Source organism: Chiloscyllium plagiosum, unplaced genomic scaffold (genome assembly GCF_037043375.1).
Source record: "Chiloscyllium plagiosum isolate Xiang-an unplaced genomic scaffold, Cpla_swu_hap1 HiC_scaffold_43, whole genome shotgun sequence".
Classification (NCBI taxonomy): domain Eukaryota; kingdom Metazoa; phylum Chordata; class Chondrichthyes; order Orectolobiformes; family Hemiscylliidae; genus Chiloscyllium; species Chiloscyllium plagiosum.
The window spans coordinates 24,590,151-24,596,150 of NW_028270181.1; the positions used below are offsets into that span (position 1 = coordinate 24,590,151).

Sequence of the window (6,000 nt, forward strand, 5' to 3'; positions counted from 1 at the left end):
GTGTCTTCTCAATAACACCTCATACAGCACTTCTTAAAGAAAAGGTTCTAAAGAAGAATGATACCATACTCAAAATGTGAACTCTTGTTTTTCTCTCTCCATAGATGCTACCAGACCTCCTAGTTTCTCCAGCAGTTTGTGTGAGCTTTCTAGCATTTACAGTGTTTTGCTTTTTTTGCTTAGACAGCACCTTCCCAACCCATGTCCACTTCCATCTAAAAGGACGTAGGCAGCAGATACATGGGAACACTATGACCTGGAAATTCCCCTCCAAGCCATTTGTCATCTTGGATTGAAACTATATTGCCATTCCTTAAGAATCGCTGGGTTGAAACATTTAATTCCCTCCCTAATGAGATTGTGGAACCACCCACACCACATAAACTACAGCGGTTCAAGAAGGCAGTTCACCACCACCTTCTCAGGGGAAGTAGAGACTGGCAAAAAGTACTGGACCAGGCAGTGATGCCCACATCCCAAGAAGGATTTTTTTTTAAATCCTGTTGGGCAGAGCGTATAGCATGTTATTATTTAATTGTTTGAACAGATGAAATCCAGTGACTTCATGTGTGAGATAAATAAATAACTCTAGCAATCATATTCCAAATGGAAGAATTGAATGAGCAGTAAGTCTGAGGGTATATACGCACAAAACATTAAAACAATTTTATATTATTCATTCATAGGATGTGAGTTTCATGAGGCTGGCTAAACTGGGATTTAGACCAGCTGTAATTGCCTTTGAGAAGATAGTGATGAGCTGCCTTCTTCAAGTGCTGTAGGCAGACTTTTAGGGCTGTCAAGAAAGGAGTTCCAGGATTTTTGCCCAATGACAATGAAAGAACAGTGATATAGTTCCAAGTCAGGATGGTTTGGAGGGGACCTTGAAGGTGGTGCTGCTCTCTGCTGCCCTTGGTGAGTTTAGAAAATGTTTTGAAATTCACCTATTCAATTGCAGCAACCCCAATAGTTGAATATGGGCCCCATGTGTCCATCTCCATACCTTAAATGCACCTTATTTGGAGATTAAGGAAAACAATGTAGCTCTGGAGAAAGGGATGTTCTGAGGAGGACAAAAACAGTACTGACTTGGCCAGAGCTAAGAAGCAAAAATTGTGCAATGAGAGGATTGATGTAGAGAAACAAATTTGCAAAGAAATTACAGAATGGTACAAATATTATCCAGTTAGTTATAATGAGGGAATTTAATTATCCACATATAGATTGGGATAATAGTAGTGTAATGGGCAGGGAATAAGAGTTCCTAGAGTGTATTTTTGGGGAATTTTGCACAGCAACATGTTGGCAGTCCAACAAATAAAAAGGACACTATGGACCTGGTTCTTGGGAATGAGAAGCGCTATACTTTTACTAGATGCCAGAGAACAAGTGATAGTGAGGGAGCATTTAGGATTTAGTAAACGTTGTATTATAAGGTTGGGGCGATTATGGAAAAGGATAGTGAATAATCCAGAGTAAGAAAATTAATTGAGAAAAGCCAACTTCAATAGAGTAAGACCTAGATCAAATAAACTGGAATCAAAAATTGGCAGGATAAACAGTAGCTGAATAATTCAAAGAAAATATGGTTCAGGCACAGTCAAGCTATTTTCTTTTAAAAGAGAAAGGTAAGGCACACAAATCCAGAGTTCCCTAGAAGACAAAAGAGGTAGAAGTTACAATAAAAAGAATAGTGTGCTTATGAGAGTGTCAGATAGAAAATACAAATACAACCAGACTGAATACACAAGATTCAAAGGGAAAGTGAAAAAGCAGAATAGAGAAGCAAAGAGAAATTATGAGAAAAGACTGACAGCCAACATAGAAGGAAATCCAAAGTCTTCCATAGACTTATAAATAGTAAAAGTATAGTAAATGAAGGTTTGGGTCTGATTATGGACTAAAACGTGGATTTACTTAAGGAGGCAAAGGGCATAGTTAGGGTTGAAGCATTAAATACCTTGCATGTACCTTCAAAACGAAAGAAGATGTCATGCAGGCCAGAGTAAAAGTGAAGGATGTTCAGTTGCTGTAACAGTTTAAGATTTATAAGGATGAGGTATTGGATAGACTGACAGTATTTATAGTTGATAAAACACCAGGAACAGATGAGATGCATCCAAGGACAATATTGGAATTGAGAATGGAAATTGCAGAAGTGCTGATGATAATTTTTCATTCTTCTGGTGCCAAAGGACCTGGGCCTTATTCAAAGGTAAGGATGTGCCAAGCCTACCAGAAGTTGTGAAATTTCCAGAAACAATAATTCAAGATATTTGGAATCTGCTTTTCCTGACACGCCACAGTTAAGCTTTGTTCCAGATTCAAATGGTTCCAGTTTTCTTGACATGCAAAATTTTGTTCCTGAAGAGCTTCCAGCTCACGTACACACCATTGAGTCTTCTAATGCTATCAAAGATTTAGTCTTTTCTGGACAAATATATTTCTTTGTTTCTCCTTTATTCATTTGTGGGATGAGTGCATCACTGACTAGGCAGCATTTATTGCCCAGAGGGGATTTAAGAATCAATTACATTGTTGTGGGTCTGGAATTACATATTGTCCAGACCAGGTAAGGATGGCAGTTTCCTTCCCTAAAGAGCATTAGTGAACCAGACGGGCTTTTCTGACAATTGACAATGGTTTCATAGTCATCATTAGACTCTCAATTCCAGTTTTTTTTTAATTGAATTCAAATTCCACCATCTGCCATGGTGGGATTTGAACCTGGGTCCCCAGAACATTATCTGGGTCTCTGGATTACCAGTTCAGCAACAATACAATTAGGCCATCAACTCTCCTTTTCCTTTATAACCTGCTCGATTAACTTTCCAGCTTTTTCAATCCTCCTTTTCTTGTTCAGTTTTCTTTGAAGTGCAGCCCTCTTCTACTTGCTGCATCAGTGATTGTTGGGATTCAGTTTTTGGAATCGGAGATGTTGGGCTTCAGCTGCAGTGATACGATAGGCGCAAGTTGGTAACCCTGGAATGGACTGTGATGCGGGGGCATTGGTGGGCCCAGAGCTCAGTGTGCAGATGCCCTCCCCCACTATCGATGTCAAGTGGAGCACAAAAAGGGAGAAAGATGAACTCTGTTCTTGCTTAGATTTAAATCTTATATTTTAATTTCAGACTTGTATCTTAATATCTTCTGAAAGTCAAAATGGCACCAGAGAATGGCGACGTATTACATTTGTCACTGTATTTACTTATTAAATACAAGTGACAACAAATCATTCGATTCAATTCAATTGATGTCCTGCTTCTTTCACTAGAGCATCATTTATTTCTGAACACATGGTTTTACTTGACACTCTCAGCTCTTTGCACTGCATGTCTCCATCTGTTTCGTTTGTCTGTCATTTTCTTCAGCATTACTTTGAAATCAATGTTCCCTGTGAACCCAATCTGCTACAGGCATTCCTATAAACTAGCAACCTTTTAGTTGAATTGATGATACAGAGCTTGTAATACATCCTGCTTCCTTTGATTCTCTTTCAGCTCTTCATTCACCTTTGTTAGCTGAGCAGAGATATTCCCTAAAGACTTTGTTATCTCAGACACAGTATGCTCAAATGTGAATTTTCCTCAGCTATTTGTTCAGTCTTACCTCTTGAACTTTCATTTTTCTCTCCACAGCCTAGAATTTAGCTCTGCAACTGAGAAGAATTGAGAGAAAAGTGGTGTTCCATTATTCTTTCACACTAGGTTATTCAAGTATTTCTTGAACAGTCCACTGCAGTTTCTGTTGAGTGTCTGAATCCATGGAGTAAGAGGACTCGGCATGTTGGTCTCCCTACAATTGCTGGTCCAGCAATCTGTGTGATGTAGAAAATATCCTAGCAGATTGATCGTATTTGCATTCCAGCACTACTGATCCTATACATTGAATCATGGAATTGGTGATCCGTTGTATGCTGAAAGATTTACATTTCTAGGTTTCACTATGGCTTCCCATGTCTGAGGTAACAAGGTATGTTTTTGGAAATCACAGTGGTAGTAGATGTCCCTGTGTCAATCTTAGCCAAAGTCAGAAGTCACACACACCAGGTTATAGTCCAACAGGTTTATTTGAAATAACAAGCTTTTAGAGCACAGCTCCTTCAACTTCACCTGACGAAGGAGCAGCACTCCAAAAGCTTGTGATTTCAAATAAACTTGCTGGACTATAACCTGGTGTCATGTGACTTCTGACTTTGCCCAGCCCGGTCCAACACCGGCACCATATTTTGTCTATGTTATCTCATCTTTTGTCTCATGAAATGTGCTGCCTCCACAATAATGAAAAAGATGATTGCGGGACAGCCACGGACCAAGGTGCCAGCGCCAGCACACGCCCCCAGTACACATCAATTTTAGCCAATAATGAGTAGTCATTAGTTTTCTGAAAACATATAAGATGAGTGTCTGCAAACACTTCAATGGTGACACTGATATTTTCCATAAGATTGCAAGCGTAAAACATGTGTTCACCATTCCTTGTCTTGACATGTACATCATCAAATTCTGTTTGTTGATCACTCCATGTAAGCACTTAAGTCAGGATACCACATGTGGTATCTGTGTGGTCAGGTTGGATCGGTATATCATTCTGTACAGCTGTATCAGCCTTTGCTCAAACGCATTGCCTCTGGCAAAAGTCTTTTCTACCACATGCCTTGCAAGATTGATTGAAAGCCAGGCACTTGCTTGGTGCAAACAGAACCCCACAACTTCCACATGTCATTGCTACATTTGGGTGTTCTTGTAATTGTGTCAACAATGGTGTTTGTACTTAGATCCTGTAAGCCCTTTATCTACCTTTATGGATTGCTTCTTACTTCAATCCATCCTTCACTAGCTCTTTGATTCTATAAGTCTTCAGTTAATCTAGCAAAGAACAAGTGGCCAATGACACCTCATGGGCCTTGGGCAAGGTAAATGCAGAAATGGTCACCATGTGAACCGTTGTACTGCAGAACCGAATTGCCCTAGACTGGATACTAGCCTAGGCGAAAGTAGGGACTGCAGATGCTGGAGATTAACGTCAAGAGTGTGGTGCTGGAAAAGCACAGCAGGTCAGGTAGCATCCAAGGAGTAGGAGAATCGACATTTCGGGCAAAAGCCCTTCATCACAGCTGCCTGACCTGCTGTGCTTTTTCAACACCATATTCTGGATACTAGCCGAGAAAGGGGGAACATGCACTCATTGGAAGAAATTACCAATTTGGTTGACCGTATTCAAAAAGAAATTAACACACTCAAACAAGCCCCAGCTTCGAACTTATAAAGTTGGGCAACAGGATAGCTGGGATCCCTGGGGACTTCCATTGTCCAGGAATTAGTAATTTTTATCACCATATTGAGTCTGTGTTATCTCTTTTGTCTCATGAAATGTTTTGCCTCCACAATAATGAAGAAGTTGGGAGAGCCACGGACCAAGGGGATGGCCCTACGACACACCACCAAGCCAATGGACTACCAGTGGAACAACAAAAAGAAATGACCAGCTTATCAAATGATGAGAAGAGGGTCATGGATGCAATGTCACTGAAGGAAGACTACTCTTGCATTCTGATTTGAACTCATAGACTCTGATTTGGACTGTTTATTACTAATGGTCCTATGGACAGAATGTGGCCTAGGGCCACAGGGCGAATCTGTAGAGAAGAAACTGTTGAAATCCACATTGATCCCACGTGGTTGCAGGGTCCCAAGATGGAATATGAGGTGTTCTGACTCCAGGCATCGGGTGGTAAGGGTTTGGTGATAGAGGAGGCCCAGGACCTGAATGTCCTTGACGAAGTGGGAGGGGAAGTTGAAGTGCAGTGGGGTTAGTTGGCGCAGGTGTCCCAGAGATGTTCTCTGAAACGATCCGCAAGGAGACATCCTGTCTCCCCAATGTAGAGGAGACCATATCGAGTGCAACGGATGCAGTAGATGACATGGGTTGAGGTACAGGTAAATTTCAGTCGGATGTGAAAGGATCCTTTGGGGCCTTGACGGAGGTGAGGGGAGTGGT

General features: G+C 41.0%; 1 long non-coding RNA gene across 2 annotated transcripts in view; it reads left to right on the forward strand.

The window, feature by feature from the left end:
* The window catches only part of LOC148137454 (uncharacterized), a 75,052-nt gene extending 69,554 nt beyond the window's left edge, over window positions 1-5,498 (forward strand). For both annotated transcript variants that reach the window (XR_015754277.1, XR_015754278.1), the window contains exon 3: window positions 5,401-5,498. This is a non-coding gene — a long non-coding RNA (uncharacterized LOC148137454). The remainder of the gene's footprint in view (window positions 1-5,400) is intronic.
* Window positions 5,499-6,000: the final 502 nt, after the last annotated feature.